At 34.3% G+C, this 20,556-nt stretch overlaps 1 long non-coding RNA gene across 1 annotated transcript in view; it reads left to right on the top strand.

The window, feature by feature from the left end:
* Window positions 1-20,556, top strand: part of LOC131756154 (uncharacterized) — a 1,089,329-nt gene that overhangs the window by 465,026 nt on the left and 603,747 nt on the right. Inside the window, exon 5 of the long non-coding RNA XR_010840132.1 lies at window positions 13,051-13,147. This is a non-coding gene — a long non-coding RNA (uncharacterized lncRNA). The remainder of the gene's footprint in view (window positions 1-13,050; window positions 13,148-20,556) is intronic.

Here is a 20,556-nt window from a genome sequence, read left to right as displayed (position 1 = left end):
AAAACATGTTGCCAGAAGACCCATAATAAAAGAAATGCAAAAAAAAAAAAAACCTATTTAGGCTGAAGAGAAATGATCCAGATGGAAATTCAGATCCAAAAGAAGACATGAAAAGAAACAGAAATGGTAAACCTATGGGTAAATATAAGGTTTATTTTTCTTTTTAAAAATTATTTAATGATTCATTCACTGTTTAAAAAAAGATAAAAATATATAGTGATGTTTATAAAATATATGAACATAATATTGCATAAAGTCTGGAAGAGCATAAAAAGAATTATGGTCTTTTAAGGTTCTTATGGTGGTATAAAATGAATTTATGGTAGACTGATGAGTGAAGGATGTATAATATAATCACTAGAGCAATCATTAAAATTGCAAAAAGTTCAGGTAAAAATCCAATAAAAGTGATAGAATGAATTATCTAAATTGTTAATGAGCCCAAAGAAAAATAGGGAAGGCCCTATAACCCAAGATATTTAGCAAGGCTGTCTATCTTGACGTGATCTGAACACTGAACTCTTATGAGAAGTTGTTCAAATTTGTTTTCTGTCTGTCATCTTTCCCACTGCTGCTTTCACCTGTGAGTCTCACTCCACATATGTACAATTCAGGGAAAGAAAAATAGGGAAAGACCTAACAAGCATACATAAGTAAGACAAATAAAAAACAAATAGCAAACTGATAAGCTTAAACTGAACTGTGTCAAATAACCACGTTAAATATAATTAAAAGAATTATTCCAATAAAAAAACAGGACTGTAAGAATGAACTGAAAGAAATGCTAAGCATGGAAACACTGATGTGGATGCAATACATCAAATAAAGTAGACTTTACCAGTAATAAAGAGAGTCATTTCATAATGATAGAAATATCATGAACTCATCAAAATAATAATAATAATCCTATATAAGTATGTACAAAATGACAAAGCTTCAAAAATACTTGATGCAGTCTGAGAAGATAAGTTATAAATATACAAATTATAATTATGGTTAAGATATTAATACTCTTCTTTCAATAACTGATGAAACAACATGTAAAAGTAAATATATTGAAGATTTAAACAATACTCTCAAACAACTTGACATAATTAGCACAAATAATATGTATAGACACTCCACCCAGTAACACCAGAATATTCATTCACCAAGAGAGACCGTATACTGTATAGTAATAGTGTGGGTAGATAGAGGCAAAATATATATACAAGTACATATATAAGTATATACCATAGTATGTGTGTTACACTATACTAGATATATAGTATTGTATATATATCTTTATATATCTCTACGTAAGTGTATATGTAACAGATATTAATAAAAATATACATGTGTATGTATGAGATATATACTTATAGGTATAATAGAATATGTTTACAGCTATAATAGGTATTCTTTTTTTTTTTTTTTTTTTTTGCGGTATGTGGGCTTCTCACTGTTGTGGTCTCTCCCGTTGTGGAGTGCAGGCTCCGGACGTGCAGGCTCAGCGGCCCTGGCTCACAGGCCCAGCCACTCCGCGGCATGTGGGATCTTTCCGGACCAGGGCATGAACCCGTGTCCCCTGCATTGGCAGGCAGGTTCTCAACCACCGCGCCACCAGGGACGCCCAATAGGTATATTCTTATGTCTATAATAGGTATATTCTTATATCTACAATCAATATATACTTATGTCTATATAGGTATATATATGTATATATGAGTATATATACCTATATATGTATATGAATATCTATCTCTATCTCTATATATATCTGTCTATAGAGAAAGAGGAGAGAGACAGAATTTTCTCACACTACAATAAAATTAAATTAGGAAATCATACTTAAAATACCTAGAAATTCTCAAATATTTGAAAAATAAACAACATATTTCTAGATAATACATATGAAAGACCAGAGAGCACAAAGGTAATTAGGCAATATTTCAAAATTAAAGATAATTAAAATCCAATATTTCATATTTGTGAGATGCATGAAAATTTTTTCTCAAAGAGAAATTTTATTTAAATGCTTTTATTAGAGGAGAAGAATGATTTCAAATGAATTATGTGGCTACTCACCTTAGAAAGCAAAACATTAATAAAAGAAAATCAAATCTGAAGAAAGCAAATAACAAAGATGAGTATAAATTTATAAAACATGAAACAAAAAACAATAGAGAAAGTGAGGCATATATTAATCCTCAACATATTAACAAAATTGGTAAATTCTTAGCTAGACTGATTTTAAGAAAGGCAGAGAAAGAGAAAACATACATTGCCAATATCAGGAACACAGGGAAAGATAACACTAAAATTTTTAGTAATATTAAATAGATTATAAAGGAATACATTGAACAACATTATGCCAATGATTCAACAACAGGTAAAATAGACAAATTTCTCGAAGGACTAAAATTACAAAACTCACGTGAGATTAAACATAAAATCTGAATGGTTCTATATCTATGAATAAAATTGAATTTGTAATTAAAAATATTCCCAGGCTTCCCTGGTGGTGCAGTGGTTGAGAATCTGCCTGCCAATGCAGGGGACAGCGGTTCGAGCCCTGGTCTGGGAAGATCCCAAATGCCACAGAGCAGCTAGGCCCGTGAGCCGCAACTACTGAGCCTATGCATCTGGAGCCTGTGCTCCTAAACAAGGGAGGCCGCGATAGTGAAGAGGCCCACGCACCGTGATGAAGAGTGGCCCCCGCTTGCCACAACTGGAGAAAGCCCTCACACAGAAATGAAGACCCAACACAGCCAAAAATAAATAAATTAAATGAAGAATTATTCTGCCTTCCTCACCAAATTACTTATTAAAAAAAAAAAATTCCCCCAAAATATCTTCAGGCCATGATTATTTCACTGGTGATGTTTATCAAATATTGATGAAAGCAACAATGCCAATCTTACATAAACTGTTTTAGAAAATAATAGATTTTAGAGCATTCTCTAATGCTTTATGAGACCAGCAAAACCTTGATACCAATACCTCACAGGGAATTTACAACAAGAGAAAATTGTAGGTAGCATCCTTTATGAACAGAGATGCAAAAAATACTTAAAACTTTTCTAAACAAAATGTGACAACATAAATAAAGGATAATAACTCCTGACAAGTGGATTTCATTCCAGAAATACAAATTAGGTTTATCTTGTGAAAAATAATTATTAAAAATCAACACATTTATAGGCTATTTGAAAAAAATATGATCATCTCAAAATATACCAAAAAAATCATTTGACAGAATTTAATACTCATTCATAATAATAATAATAATTCCTAGTAAATTAGGAAAAAATGTAACTTAATTGAATAAAGTGCATCTATGAAAAACCTAGAGTTAACATTATACTGAGAGGTCAGGAAGAGGCTGAGGATATTTGGTCTTATCAGCTGTAGTCAACATTGTACTAGAAGTCCTAGCTAGATCTTCAAGACAAAAGAAAGAAAAAGCCTAAAAGCAGGAAAGGGGGTAACTCCTCATTAACAAAGAAAATACTACAAAATAATCACGACCATACTACTGAAACTGATAAAACATTTAGGAAGGTCAGAGGATCATGGTCACTATAAAAATACCAACCACATTCCATGTATCAGCAACATATAATTAGAAGGTGAATTTATTTGTCTTTCTCTGTCTGACTTACTTCATTCAGTACGACAATCTCTAGGGCCATCCATGTTGCTGCAAATGGCATTATTTTTTCTTTTTTATGGCTGAGTAATATTCCATTGTATATATGTACCACATCTTCTTTATCCATTACTCTGTTGATGGACATTTAGGTTGCTTCCAGTCCTAGCTATTGTAAATAGTGCTGCAATGAGCACTGTGGTGCATGTATCTTTTTGAATTATGATTTTCTCCAGGTATATGCCCAGGAATGGGATTTCTAGGTCATATGGTAGCTCTATTTTGAGTTTTTAAAGGAACCTCCATACTGTTCTCCATAGTGCCTATACCAATTTACATTCCCACCAACAGTGTAGGAGGGTTCCTGTGAAGTAAGTCAAACACAGAAAGACAAACATCATATGATATTGCTTATATGTGGAATCCAAAATAAGGGTATAAAAGAACTCATTTACAAGATAGAAGTAGAGTTATGGATGTGGAAAACAAACTTATGGTTACCAAGGGATAAGGAGGGGGGAGGGATAAATTGGGAGATTGGAAATGACATATACACACTATATATAAAATAGATAGCTGATAAGAACCTGCTGTATAGCATAGGGAACTCTACTCAATACTCTGCAATGGCCTATATGGGAAAAGAATCTGAAAAAAAAAAAAAAAGGACTGGATATATGTATATGTATAACTGATTCACTTTGCTGTGCATCTGAAACTAACACAACATTGTAAATCAACTATACTCCAATAATAATTTAATGAAAGAAAGAAAGAAAGAGAATTTAAAATACTGTTTACAGTAGCCTCAAAAACATAAAATACTTAAGGATTGATTTAACAAATCTGTGCAGGACCTCTGCATCGACAACTCTTAAAGACTACAGAACAAATTTAAATAAGTCCTAAATAAATGGAGAGATATGTAATGGTAAGGTATTGGAAGATTCAATATTGTTAAGATCATTTCCCCTAAATTGATGTACACATTCAGAGTAATCTGAGTCAAAATTCTACTGGGCTTTTATTTTTGCAGAATTTGACAAGCTAAATTTATAATTCGTAAAGAAGTATATAAAAGCTCAAAAGACTGACAACAGTCAAAATATACCTTAAAATGAACGAACGTAGAAGATGTATACAACTGATTTTAGGATTTACTATATGACTACAGTAATCAAAACACCATAGTATTGGCACAAGGATATAAAAATAGATCAATGGGACAGAATAGAAAATTCAGAAATAAAACTATATATATACATAATCAATTGATTTTTTAAAAAAGTTCTAAGGTAATTCAATGTAGAAAAGGAAACATTTTCATCAAAAGATTCTAAAACAACTGCCTATTGTCTGAGAAAAATTAAACCTAGATCCATACCTCATGCCATAAGTAAAAAGTAGTTTGAGATGAATCATGACTCTAAATCTGAAAGGTAAAAATATAAAGTTTTTATATAGAAATAGATCTTTGCTACATATTGTAGGAAAATATATAGTACAGGACATCAAAAGCAATAAAACAAGAGAAAAAGTAATTGACAATTTGACTTACTCAAAATTAAAAATTTCTGCTCATTAAAAGGCCATTAAGAAAATAACAAGTCATGCCACAAGACTGAGAAAATACAATACATATATCTGACAAAGGTATGTTTCCAATATAGATAACCCCTACAAATCTGTAATAAAAAGTTAAAATCTCAGTATAAAAATGGGCAAAACAAATAGCTACTTCACCAAATAAGATATAGTTATGACCAATAAACACGGAAAAGAGTGCTCTCATCATCATTTGTCATCAGGGAAATACAAAATTAAACTTTTGAATGTTTTATTATACACTGTGATATCATTGTATACTTGCTAAAATGGTGAAAATTTAGATTGACAAATTCAAGCCTTGGCAAGGATGAAGAGGAACTTTGGATCTCTCGTACATGGTTGGTGTGGTGTGAGTTGTTTAGCAGTAATGCACTTGGCATATATTTATAAAATTAAATTGAAAAGTACTCCATGGCCCATCTATTTCATTCTGAGGTATTTTCCCAGAAGGAAATATAAGCCCACCAAAAATTTGTATAAAAATATTCATAGCAGTTTTAGTCTAATTAGCCCCAAACTTGAAATTGTATATTCATATATGTAATTCAGTGTCTGTAAGAAGTTATCAATTAGTGATATATTCAACAGTCTCAATGCAAAAAAAGAAGCCAGACACAAAATAGTACCTTACTGTATAATTCCCTTTATATAAAGTTCTGGGAGAGGCAGTTAGAGAAATCAGTTATAGAAGTCAGAACTCTGGTCAGTTCTGGGAAGAATGGAAATTTTCTATATCTTGATTTGGGTAGTGGTTAGATAGGTGTATACCTTTGTCAAAACTCATTAAACTGTACTCAAAATCTACATTTTGTGAGTTATACCGTAATAAAAAGATTTCTGGAAAAATTGTTTTTAAAAATAAGTTTTACAATTCTCTTTTTATATTATAAGTAGAATGTTATCTTTCTTAAAAATTTTTATTTTATCTATTTATTTCTATATAGCACATTCTTATTAGTTATCTATTTTATACATATTAGTGTATACATGTCAATCCCAATCTCCCAATTCATCCCGCCATGATGCACCACCCCCCGCTTTACCCCCTTGGTGTCCATACATTTGTTCTCTACTTCTGTGTATCTCTTTCTGCCTTGCAAACCTGTTCATCTGTACCATTTTTCTAGATTTCACATGTATGCATTAATATATGATATTTGTATTTCTCTTTCTGACTTACTTCACTCTGTATGACAGTCTCTAGGTCCATCCATATCTCTACAAATGACCCAGTTTCATTCCTTTTTATGGCTGAGTAACATTCCATTGTATATATGTACCACATCTTCTTTATCGATTTGTCTGTCAGTGGACACTTAGGTTGTTTCCATAACGTGGCTATTGTAAATAGTGCTGCAATGACCATTGGGGTGCATGTGTCTTTTTGAATTATGGTTTTCTCAGGGTATATGCCCAGTAGTGGGATTGCTGGGTCATATGGTAATTCTATTTTTAGTGAGGAACCTCCATACTGTTCTCCATAGTGGCTGTAACAGTTTACATTCCCACCAAGAGTGCAAGAGGGTTTCCTTTTCTCCACACTCTCTCCAGCATTTGCTCTTTGTAGATTTTCAGATGATGCCCATTCTATGCACTGTGAGGTGATAACTCACTGTAGTTTTGATTTGCATTTCTCTAATGATTAGTAACATTGAGCTATTTTCATATGCTTCTTGGCCATCTGTATGTCTTCTTTGGAGAAATGTCTATTTAGGTCTTCTGCACATTTTTGGATTGGGTTGTTTGTTTTTTTTTAATATTGAGCTGCATGAGGTGTTTATATATTTTGGAGATTAATCCTTTGTCCATTGATTCATTTGCAAATATTTTCTCCCATTCTGAGGGTTGCCTTTTTGTCTTGTCTATAGCTTCCTTTGCTCTGCAAAAACTTTTAAGTTTCATTAGGTCCCATTTGTTTATTTTTTTTCATTTCCATAAATCTAGGAGGTGGGTCAAAAGAGATCCTGTGATTTATGTCAAAGAGTGTTCTTCCTATGTTTTCCTCTAAGAGTTTTATAGTGTCTGGTTTTACATTTATTTCTTTAATTCATTTTGAGTTTATTTCTGTGTATGGTGTTAGGGAGTGTTCTAATTTCATTCTTTTACATGTAGCTGTCCAGTTTTCCCAGCACCACTGATTAAAGAGGCTGTCTTTTCTCTATTGTATATTCTTGCCTCCTTTATCAAAAATGAGGTGACCATATGTGTGTGGGTTTGTCTCTGGGCTTTCTGTCCTGTTCCATTTATCTATATTTCTGTTTTTGTGCCAGTACCATACTGTCTTGATTACTGTAGCTTTGTAGTATAGTCTGAAGTCAGGGAGTCTGATTCCTCCAGCTCCGTTTTTTTTCCCTCAAGATTGCTTTGGCTATTTGGGGTCTTTTGTGTCTCCATGCAAATTTTAAGATTTTTTGTTCTAGTTCTGTAAAAAATGCCATTGGTAATTTGATAAGGATTGCATTGAATCTGCAGACTGTTTTGGGTAGTATAGTTATTTGCACAATATTGATTCTTCCAATTCAAAAACATGGTATATCTCTCCATCTGTTTGTGTCATCTGATTTCTTTCATCAGTGTCTTATAATTTTCTGAGTACAGGTCTTTTACCTCTTTAGGTAGGTTTATTCCTATGTATTTTATTCTTTTTTTGCAATGGTGAGTGGGACTGTTTCCTTAAATTCTTTTTCTGATCTTTCATTTTTAATGTAGAGGAATGCAAGAGATTTCTGTGCATTAATTTTGTATCCTGCAACTTTACCAAATTCATTGATTTGCTGTAGTAGTTTTCTGGTGGTATCTTTAAGATTTTCTATGTATAGTATCATGTCATCTGCAAACAGTTACAGGTTTACTTTTTTTCCAGTTTGTATTCCTTTTCTTTTTCTTCTCTGATTGCCATGCCTAGGACTTCCAAAACTGTGTTGAATTATAGTGGTGAGAGTGGACATCCTTGTCTTGTTTCTGATCTTAGAGGAAATGCTTTCAGTATTTCTCCATTGAGAATGATGTTTGCTGTGGGTTTGTTGTATATGGCCTTTATGATGTTGAGGTAGGTTCCCTCTATGCCCACTTTCTGGAGAGTTTTTATCATAAATGGGTGTTGAATTTTGTCAAAAGCTTTTTCTGCATCTATTGAGAGGATCATATGGTTTTTATTCTTCAGTTTGTTATTATGGTGTATCACATTGATTGATTTGCATATATTGAAGAATCCTCGCATCCCTGGGATAAACCCCACTTGATCATGGTGTATAATCCTTTTAATGTGTTGTTGGATTCTGTTTGCTAGTATTATGTTGAGGATTTTTGCATCTATATTCATCAGTGATATTGTTCTGTAATTTTCTTTTTTGGTAGTATCTCTGTCTGGTTTTGCTATCAGGGTGATGGTGGCCTTGTAGAATGAGTTTGGGAGTTTTCTTTCCTCTGCAATTTTTTGGAAGATTTTGAGAAGGATAGGTGTTAGCTCTTCTCTAAATGTTTGATAGAATTCACCTGTGAAGCCATCTGTTCCTGGACTTTTCTTTTTTGGAATATTTTAAATTACAGTTGCAATTTCATTACTTGTGATCAGTCTGTTCATATTTTCTGTTTCTTCCTGGTTCAGTCTTGGAAGGTCATAACTTTCTAAGAATTTGGCCATTTCTTCCAGGCTGTCCATTGTATTGGCGTAGAGTTGCTTGTAGTAGTCTCAAGATGCTTTGTATTTCTGTGGTGTCCATTGTATCTTCTCCATTTTCGTTTTTATTGATTTGCATCTTCTCCCTCTTTTTCTTGATGAGTCTGACTAAAGGTTTATCAATTTTGCTTATCTTCTCAAAAAACCAACTTTTAATTTTATTGATCTTTCCTATTGTTTTCTTTGTTTCTATTTCATTTATTTCTGCTCTGATCTTTATGATTTCTTTCCTTCTACTAACTTTGGGTTTTGTTTTTTCTTCTTTCTGTAGTTCCTTTAGGTGTAAGATTAGATTGTTTATTTGAGATTTTTCTTCTTTCTTGAAGTAGGATTGTATTGCTATAAACTTCCCTCTTAGAACTGCTTTTGCTGCATCCCATAGGTTTTGCATCATCGTGTTTTCATTATCATTTGTCTCCAGGTATTTTTTTATTTCCTCTTTGATTTCTTCAGTGATCTCTTCGTTATTTAGTAATGTATTGTTTAGCCTCCATGTGTTTGTGTTTTTTACGTTTTTTTCACTGTAATTAATTTCTAGAATCATAGTGTTGTGGTCAGAAAAAATGCTTGATATGAGTTCAATTTTCTTATATTTCCCAAGGCTTGGTTTATGACCCAAGATGTGATCTACCCTGGAGAATGTTCCATGCTCACTTGCAAAGAAAGTGTAATGTGCTGTTTTTGGATGGGATGTCCTATAAATATCAATTAAATCTATCTGGTCTACTGTGTCTTTTAAAGCTTGTGTTTCCTTATTTATTTTCATTTTGGATGATCTGTCTATTGGTGTAAGTGAGGTGTTAATGTCCCCCACTATTATTGTGTTACTGTTAATTTCCTCTTTTATAGATGTTAGCAGTTGCCTTATGTATTGAGGTGCTCCTATGTTGGGTGCATATATATTTACAATTGTTATATCTTCTTCTTGGATTGATCCCTTGATCATTATGTAGTGTCCTTCCTTGTCTCTTGTAACATTCTTTATTTTAAAGTCTATTTTATCTGATATGAGTATTGCTACTCCAGCATTCTTTCCCTTTTTTTCTTAATAAATTTATTTATTTATTTGTTTTTGGCTGCATTGGGTCTTTGTTGCTGCACACAGTCTTTTTTCTAGTTGCAGAGAGTGACAGTTACTCTGTTGTGGTGTGTGGTCTTCTCGTTGTGGTGTCTTCTTGTTGCAGATCATGGGCTCTAGGTGCATGGGCTTCAGTAGCTGTGGCTTGCTGGCTCTAGAGTGCTGGCTCTGTAGTTGTGGTGCACGGGCTTAGTTGCTCCACGGCATGTGGAATCTTCCTAGACCAGGTTCAACTTTCTTTTGATTTCCATTTGCATGGAATATCTTTTTCCATCCCCTCACTCTCAGTCTGTATGTGGCCCTAGGTCTGAAGTGGGTCTCTTGTATACAGCATATATATGGGTCTTGTTTTTGTATCCATTCAGCAAGCCTGTGTCTTTTGGTTGGAGCATTTAATCCATTCACGTTTAAGGTAATTATCAATATGTATGTTCCTATTACCATTTTCTTAATTGTTTTGTTTTTGTTTTTGTAGGTCCTTTTCTTCTCTTGAAACCCACTAGATAGGTTTCTTTAACATTTGTTATAGAGCTGGTTTGGTGGTGCTGAATTCTCTTAGCTTTTGCTTGTCTGAAAAGATTTTGATTTCTTAATCAAATCTGAATGAGATCCTTGCAGGGTAGAGTAATCTTAGTTGTAGGTTCTTCACTTTCATCGCTTTAAATATATCCTGCCACTCCCATCTGGCTTGTAGAGTTTCTGCTGAGAAATAAGCTGTTAAACTTATGGCAGTTCCCTCGTATGTTATGTGTCATTTTTTCCCTTGTTACTTTTAATAATTTTTCTTTGTCTTTAATTTTTGTCAGTTTGAATACTGTGTGTCTTGGCATGTTTCTCCTTGGGTTTATCCTGCCTGGGACTCTCTGCGCTTCCTGGACTTGGGTGGCATTTTCCTTTCCCATGTTAGGGAAGTTTTTGACTATTATCTCTTCAAATATTTTCTTGGTTTCTTTCTTTCTTCTCCTTATGGGACCCCTAGAATGCGAATGTTGGTGTGTTTAACGTTGTCATTGTCTCTTAGGCTGTCTTCATTTCTTTTCATTCTTTTTTCTTTATTCTATTCCACAGCAGTGAATTCCACCATTCTATCTTCCAGATCACTTATCCATTCTTTTGCCTCAGTTATTCTGCTATTGATTCCTTCTAGTGTATTTTTTATTTCAGTTATTGTATTATTCATCTCTTTGGTCTTTAATTCTCTAGTTGTTTGTTCCTTAATTCTTCTAGGTCTTTGTTAAACATTTCTTGCATCTTCTCAATCTTTGCCTCCATTCTTTTTCCAAGGGCCTGGATCATCTTCACTATCATTATTCTGAACTCTTTTTTCTGAAAGGTTGCCTATGTCCTCTTCATTTAGTTGTTTTTCTGGGGTTTATCTTGTTCCTTCATCTGGTACATAGTCCTCTGCCTTTTCATTTTGTGTATCTTTCTGTGAATGTGTTTTTTGTTCCACAGACTGCAGGATTTTAGTTCTTCTTGCTTCTGTCTGCCCTCTGGTGGATGAGGCTATCTAAGAGGCTTATGCAAGCTTCCTGATGGGAGGTCCTGGCAGTGGGTAGAGCTGGGTGTTGCTCTGGTGGGCAGAGCTCAATAAAACTTTAATCCTCTTGTCAGCTGAGGGGTGGGGCTGAGTTCCCTCCCCATCGGTTGTTTTGTCTGAGGAGACCCAGCACTGTAGCCTTCAGACTCTTTGGTGGGGCTAATGGCCAACTCTAGGAGGGCTCACGCCAAGGAGTACTTCCCAGAACTTCTGCTGCCAGTGTCCTTGTCCCTGCCATGAGCCATAGCCACCCCCCACCTCTGCAGGAGACCCTCCAACACTAGCAGGTAGGTCTGGGTCAGTCTCCTATGGGGTCACTGCTCCTTCCCCCAGATCCTAATGTGCACACTACTTTGTGTGTGCCCTTCAAAATTGGAGTCTCTGTTTTCCCCAGTTCTGTCAAAGTCCTGCAATCAACTCTCAATAGCCTTCAAAGTCTGTTTCTCTGGGAATTCCTCCTCCCATTGCTGGACCCCCAGGTTGGGAAGACTCACATGGGGCTCAGAACCTTCACTCCAGTGGGTGGCCTTCTGTGTTATAGTCATTCTCCAGTTTGTGAGTCACCCGCCAGCAGTTATGGAATTTAATTTTATTGTGATTGCACCCCTCCTACCATCTCTTTGTAGCTTCTCCTTTGTCTTTGGATGTAGGGTATCCTTTTTGGTGAGTTCCAGTGTCTTCCTGTCGATGATTGTTCAGCAGTTAGTTGTGATTCCAGTGCACTCGCTTGAGGGAGTGAGCACATGTTCTTCTACTCTGCCATCTTGAACCAATCTCCAAAAATAAGTTTTACAATTTTATATCCAAGTCTTCCAAGGGGATCCAAAAATAACATAATACCATTAAGGTTCTTTTCCACTTATCCATATTCCTAAACTCCTCAGAGCATTTGATTAAAATCTTCTCATTTTCCCAGATTTTTCTAAGTCAAAATTCCATCATATACCCTTCTTCCCCCTTTTTAAAAAAATTCTTTTCCATCATTCCTACTTTTCTTATGTTATTTTTATCCATAAGCAGCTCTGTAATCTTTCTCATAGTAATTATTATAATTTAGTCTTCCTTGAATCTTTCCATTTTGAAGCTCTGTTCTTTTGTACAATAAAAGAACATGCCTATAATTTTGTTCAAACAGCCAAGAAATCTTTCCTCACAGGAAACTGGGCCAGAAGAATGGTTTGGATGTTCCACTCAGGCACAGATAGAACAGAATCAAAGTGGTGCTTGTGAAATGTTTTGTCAGAATAAAAGACTTTTAATGAATATAATGGTTAATGGCTTTAGGCTCAGAACATACATAAGAGGAGTTAAGACTGAAAAGATTCCAAGGCAGTATCCAAAGCTTTCTCCAGAGTCTTAGACAAGATGTGGCTGGGCACCACCAATATTTATCTGCATGATTCTCATTTTTCTAAATGCCATGACTGAAACACCCCTTTGGAGATGGATATTTTCTTTTTTATTTTTTTTGGGGGGTCATTTTCTGTGTGTTCATTCTGTGTTTTTTCCCCCAGGTCTATCACTAGCTTATACAATGAAAAGAAGAAAATGTTTCCCGTGGTAGATGCAGCCTAGGAAGTTCATGGTTTGGTGAACTGTGACATCGCAATGGTAAGTGCAGACCTGTATCCTGGCACAAGGTACCTGTGGATTATGTGCTAAATTTCAACCCCTATGTTCTTTCATCAAGGCCCTTTGTGCACAAACTACACAGACATTCTTGGTGACTTTGTCTTTTCTCTTTCAAGAACATGTCTATTTTTCTTCTATCCTGATACTAATGCACTGCAGTTCTTTATGCTCTCTGTATCAATTTGAGTTCTTAGTTGCAAATAAGAGAAATAACCTAGTGGAAGCAGGTTATTTCTACTTGTTCAAATTAATGGCTGCCCGGCTGGTTGAAAACACACGTGTATATGTCCTTTCTGCTAATTTATTTCCATGGGGCTGAATGAAATTCATGTCCATGTATCAAATGGATCTTTCCCTTTATTACTTTGCCTTTCCTAATTTAGAGTAGTTGTTTGTGTTTTAAGAATGGGAGATCCAAGCTTCTCCCTTATGCTCTCATGTATTACCTTTTCCTCAGATAACATTGTCTTGATTCCAAATGGTATTGGAAATGAAGATTATGATTTTTAGACCTAACTTCACAGTTTTGCACTTTAAACGATTTTTCTATGTAAATATTTTCCTCTTCTGTCTAAAAAGACTATGAACTTTATGTTTGTCAGAATTAAATGTTGCCTAACTATACCTAACTTTATTTTAAAAAGTCAAAATCTCAAGGCATATAATGACATTAAAGTCAAAAATAGAGGGCTGCCTGTGTGAGTTTCTACATATCAGGCCTGCTAATGCTTCAGATGTGGGGCAGGGATGTATCTGTAGACTCTGCTGCTGGAGTGGATTGGGCAGCAGTGTCCTGGATATGTGACAGGATGTGGGCCCCTTGTCTGTTTCTGCTGCTTTGGACCAGGTCTGTCACTGCCCCAGGTTTGGGGGCAAGGGATGAGTCTCTGCCCTAGCTCTGCTGCTGTGGTCAATTGAACCCTCTGCGCCCTGGGTGGGGACGGGGGATGTTTCTCCCAGCTAGGTCTCTGATGCACTGTCTCTTTCCTGGCCTTTTCACCAAAGAGAATAGGGTTTTTTGTTTGTTTGCCTGTTTTTTGATCTATACATGTGGGTGCTTCCAGGTTGTGGGCCCCTCAGGTGCCCAGGGAGATCTATGGAAGATGAAAAGAAAACCCAGGGAATTCAGGGCTGTGATGCTACCTTTTTCTTCACAGCTTTCAGACTTTTGAGTCCATTTATGATTGTGGAATTATTTCAGGACACAGATGTTTTTAGAGGGGGGGAGGAGCCGGCAAAAGTGAGTCCCTGACATCTCACAACATTTTAAAATAAGGTTCAGTTTACAGTACACAGTTGAGCAATTCCAAGGACTCTGGTGCCTTCCATAGTGACCATTCTTCATTGCCCATGTTTTATCAGTGATTTATTTCTAAAAAGTTAGTTCTGAATTTTTGTTCATTAAAATATTCCAAACCTTTTAATCTAATTACAGAATATTTTACTAGCCTAAATTCATCCTTTTCTGCTACAGTTGTCCATAGGTATACCAATATTTATGCAAGATATATTTCATTATCCCATTTAAGCAAACGTTGTGATAATTACATGCTTCATAATTAAATGTCTTCCTAAGTAAGCCTTAGCAGTTATAATAAATTCAGCTGAGTGATTGACTCTGTGATGGGTAAATATGTGGGAGAAGACCATTTGGCTTTGTTTATTAATACATCAGATAAGCTGCCTTTTGACATCCTAATAGAGACAATATTTCTCTTTTGCTTTAAAAATGAGTCATTTAACCTCCTACAGCATAAAAGATTACACTGACTTTGAGCTGACCTAGGTAGCAAAAGATCAACATATTTGCTTTGTAAATTCGATCAAGTATGAGGACAAATTTTACTTAAGGCACAAATGGGTTTACTAATATTGAGGCCAATACAGTTTGCCTTTAAGCTTTGCCAAAGCTTTAAAGTCAACTTTTAAGCAATGAAGTTTTCCTACTGTAAAACACCTTTGGATACAAGTGTCAGATACAAGTAAGCCAGAAGAGTTTACCATTAAAAAGTTTGACTCAGTCCTTATATTTCCGGTAATTAATATATATTAATTTTATTTATGTGCACACTTATATACAAATGTTATATATTTACATATGTGGGTTAATATTTTTGCTTTTATTTTTGTACTTTCCTATAGATTTGAATTTTCTATTTGGAGCATATTTTTGTTCTTATAAATAGAAAAATTGTTATTTTAATGCATAAAACTGAAAGAATATTTGAGACTTATGGGGGTGTATCAGTTATGGAAACATGAAATAAGGAATCTTGCTTAATGGTATTTAAATATAATCATTTCTCTTTGGAAAGGGCGACCCTAATGTCATGAAGCACTTTGTACAAGTATGTCTATAGTGGCACTGTTGCAAATGCAAGTATCTGGGCACTACCCAAATAACCATCAACAGAAAAATAGATAGATCAGCTCTGATATAGATTATTGTGCAGCAGCAAAAATGAATTCACTTCAGCTAAACACAACCAGAGAATGATGAAAAGTGAAAAGGGCAAGTCAGGGATTTTGTATGAGTCCATTTATACAATGTTCAGTACATGCACAGCAAAATATATCATTTGGAATACCAATCTATGCAGTTAAAAATATTCAGAAGTTAGGGAATGTTAAACAAAAGACTTAATATAGTGGTTAATGGAGAGAAAAGGAGAAGAAACTAAATGAAGGATCAGGGAAGGTTACCCAAGAGAATTCACATGTAAAGTTAATTTTCTCCCTTAAATTGATGAGTATTACTATATTGTTAGCTTTACACTTCACACATAGGTTATGAGCAATATTTGTCTACTCAATATTTAATAAAATATTTATATAAAAACCTTAAATAGTTAAAACTATAGGATCCACAGACATAAGCTAGTTTGGTGAAATGCAGTAATCTCTAAACACGTATTTTAAAAATTTCGATCCCAACGCCTTGCTGTAGTTATTATTTTTTGTTTTGCTTTGCTTTGTTTTAAAGACAATGTTTTAAAAATTTAAATGGATTTTCAAGTAACTTTTAAATGTTTTTAATTTTTTAATGTTTTGGGTTTCAAGTTCTATTATATAGTGGTAGGTACAATGATGTAAACTTATATTTGCTCTTCAACATTTATCGATGTATTTCTTATAGGTTAATACAGGATTGATCTTTCACATACTTTTCCAAGAGGCTGTTATTTTGGGGATATAAAATATATTTTATATACTTGTTAAATCTAATTTTAATTGTATTTCCAGATGATCTACATCTATATTTAATTATGAAATCAGTTAAGACTCAGTGAAATGTCCTAAAACTTCTACATCTATGAGTTTTTTAGTTTCTTTTAATTTCTAGCACCTTTAGATATTTAGGTATTTTGTTAATTTATACATAAAATTTCTTGACTGATATAGTATCCTCTTATATCTTATCTTTTGTCCATTTTTACGTTTAATATTTTGACGTTAATTCTAAGGTAACTGTCAGTTTTAAACACCATTTGTACTTCCCTTAAGTATTTCTGTTTGCCCATATTTTTTTCCTTTAGTATTTATAAATCACTTTATTTTAGTTTTATCTCAAATTGACAGTTTTTTTGGAGAGTGAATTATAAATTGGATTCTATGACTTTTATCAGTTTGTTAATATTCACTAAATCTATCAAAAATATTCTTAAGTTTCTGGCATGTAAATTTAACTTTAATATCCATTGTAAGTTTTCTATTTTCCCTTTCCTCTCCACTCTTTTTGTCATGTCATTTGGATTTGAGTGTGGACTTATCAGTAAGTCTCCATAAATATTAAGTTAACTGAAGAAAGTCCAGTAAATGGCAAGACTTGTATTTGGGTATCCACTTCATTTGCTGGACACTATATGCAATCTGGAATAATTAAAATATTAATCTTGCCTTACCTACCTGGCAGTGGACATATAAGCATCATCTCACTTATGAAGCCTTTGAGATAAAGTGTAAATATATGCTATAAATCAATACTGGATTCATGACTCAATCATTAGCAGTTATGAAAAGAAATTGTCCTTGACCACAATGGCTAGAATTATTTATTTTTCAACCTCTTAGTTTTGTTGAAGACAACTCTGATCCTTTGTAGATCTCCAGATGAACATGCTTTTTCTCCACCAAATTTCTCTTTCTTCTTGAGTCTTTCTCAGTCCTACTCTAACTGTATCCAGTTATTTTAGTAAAAGCAACAAACCTCTTAGTTTTCTCTAATTACTCCTGCATCCTGTTCATGTTCTTATATTTATTTTTTTAGGCTTCTTATTGCTTTAAAAATGGTTGTTTGAATCCATAATCTACAGAGATAAGAGCTACATCATTCCTTCTGTCTAGTGGTTTACCAAATTGTGTTTGGGGTGATACTGATTTGGATGCACTGGGTTAAGCATATCTGGAAGTCCAAATCAGATTTAATTATCTCTCTCTGTTTCTCTCTGTATCATCTCTATCTCACCTTTTCTCTCTAGCCTTCTCTCCAGACTCGATTCCCATTCAATCATGACCCATATTAATTGACATTAGATGTTCAAGGAAACATCAAATATGGTTTATTGATATTCATTCCGAAGAGAATCTAAACACTTCAGAAAAGCAAGCCTGGGGCGTTCTTTGCATGTCCAGTGGTTAGGACTAGGTGCTTTCACTGCTGTGGTCCTGGGTTCAATCCCTGGTCACGGAACTAAGATCCCACAAACCTCCCACAATCTGTGTGGCACAACCAAAAATAAATAAATAAATAAACGAAAGAAGGAAAGGAAGGAGGAAAGAAAGAAAGAAAAAGAAAGAAAACTATGTCTTTGATTGAGATTCCATCCCTATAAATGAATGAGAAAGAGAAAGTTCCGAAATTTTATGGTGTAGCCCTCTTCACAGAAATGAGAAATGGCTGCCAGCTCAGCTGGAGAGTATATCACAAAGCAAATAGAACTTTTTCCTTCTCTACTTTTATGTATAGTTTCTGCAGTCTATAAAAAGGGACCTTCTCATGCAGCAAGGTACAGTGGAGTTACTACAGTCACTTACATGTTTAGTGTCATTTTTTAATTGAAACTCTAAGGTAGAAAGCAGTCGACTTTGTTGTTAAAAGACAGAATATCCTAAAATGTAAGAAAAATAAATAAATAAAATAAAATGTAGCTAAATATAGGTAATTCCTCACTATTTAAAAAAATGGTGAAATAACGTGTGTTTTCCATATTAACCTATGTGCCTCCTCTAGTGACATCAAACTCTGGCAAAATTAATTGTCCCACTTGATGTTTACAATTTATATATTGAATACAAAACATCCACAGCATATCAACAAGCTTGTCACTTGTATCTCCGCTGAACAGTGTATAAAGCCTGTAACTAATCCTTCTCATGAAGAACAAACTGCAAGAAATCAGTCAATATTTTGTCATTTCAATATTACTACATTCGCCCACAAAATCCTATACAGATGGAGATAAAAGCTCTACTACAAGCAAAGAGGGCATTTTTTTTTTCCTTTGCCACAAAATATTGATGAAGTGCTTTATTGAGGTGGAGATCTCATTAATTATTTGATTTACAGAAAAAGAAGGCAGGGGGAAATGAGTGCCCTGGCTAATACCATGATGTACCATCTTGAGACTTAAGATCTTTTTAATGTATTCATCAGGGGTACATCTGAAAGAGGAAAGAGTGAGCTGAATGGGTCCATTAATTTAATTGAAGCAAGCTCAGACAAGAGATAAAACATCCCAGCCGGCTTCTTTTCATGCAGCATGAACGCTGTAGTAAACAGGCAGAGATCCAAACACACCAAAAAGAAATAAAGGTACATGGAGACTCTAGAGACTTCAAGGCCACATAATATCAACAGATGCAGGGGTGAATACACCCCAAAGAACCCCTGTCTTCATACACCACCATGTCAGTGTTCCGTGGGCACTGTCTAGGCTTTCTTGTGAAACTCTGAATGACTCTGAGGTTACATGTAAGTCATTTAGACTTCCTAAGGCAAAATTGGATTTGTTCTTTTTTTTTTTTTCAAACTTCAGAGAAATAGACTCCATCTCCTGCTCTTGAAATGAAAAGATGGAAAGAGGGAAATGGACTTCCACTGCTCTCAGAAGCAGTTTTAAATGATATTGCTCTCTTTCAGCTATCTGTTTTTGAAATGTAGCAGTCAGAAAATTCTTTTAGTCCTGAAGAGGTTGGAGCCTCTCAGTGCACTCAGCATTTGTCTTTCAATGGTCAGCATGATTGTACACAGCACATTAATTCAGTCCCAGGCAGTGCACGAGAACACAAAACAACCAAAGAAAGTCTCCCAGTGAACACAAAGCCTGTCTATTGCAAGTTATTTCATCTGATAAAAAACATTTTCATCTGATAAAAACAATTTAGTGTGTTTAATCAAAATTGTATTACATTCAGATGTGCATGAAGTCCTTAATACCGTCATTTAGAGGCAAACCATGATGTATCCATTAAAAATCATTGGTGAATATCAAACTAAATGTATCGTTTTCATAAAAGTGTTAGAAAAAAATTACCATTAAAAAGTGCTGCCAACTAGTTTTCAATGTGTGAAAATAAATGAACAATTCGTGAGAGAAATAAAGTGTCTTTTAGTCAAATTAGATTCTACCCAATATTATAATTTTAATGACAATAATAATCATGATGAATGAAAATGCTTTGGTGTCTTGGCATGCAAATTTTAAATTTTGACGAAATACAGGTATTTTCATATTAACAACTAAGAGATATTTTCAGACCTATAAATTATGATTAAATTTGGGGTACTAATTTTACAGCTCAGTAAAAACACTAGAAATCCTTAAAAACAAGTAGTTTTAGAAATATGAGATACACTGTAATGATTAAAGTAATTGATTTTTTCATATTTGTTTACAGTGTCTATGAGGCATTTCTGTTTTTGTTTTAATTTTCATTACTTTTTTATTCTTCAAATGTGGACAGTATTTTCTTTTCAAAACATGGTAAACATTTCTCTTGTTTAGAAAGTTACTTCATCAAAAGAACTCATTTCTTATCAAATAAATGTTTATGTGGATTACCAGTACGTAAAATAGTTGAAAATAATATTTATTACGGAATTATATAAATGTATTTTATAAGTTCAATAACATCACAAGGGAGTTCTAATGAGTTAAATATATATTCTATATTGGGGTATATAAGTAACTTTTCAAATCATCAGAAGAAGAGGGGAAACTAAGAAGCAGCTAATACCATGCTATTTTAGACCCAGATGGGGTTCAGCAGAACCCTGTCCCAGAAGAAGAAAGGCAAAACAACACATGTGCAATGCTGACCAGAGCAAGTGCACCCACCCCTTCCAAATGACGCCTCTCAGAACACAGCAGCTTCCCTCTCACAGACAC

Source organism: Kogia breviceps, chromosome 4 (genome assembly GCF_026419965.1).
Source record: "Kogia breviceps isolate mKogBre1 chromosome 4, mKogBre1 haplotype 1, whole genome shotgun sequence".
NCBI lineage: Eukaryota > Metazoa > Chordata > Mammalia > Artiodactyla > Physeteridae > Kogia > Kogia breviceps.
This window is presented reverse-complemented; position numbering and strand designations above follow the sequence as displayed.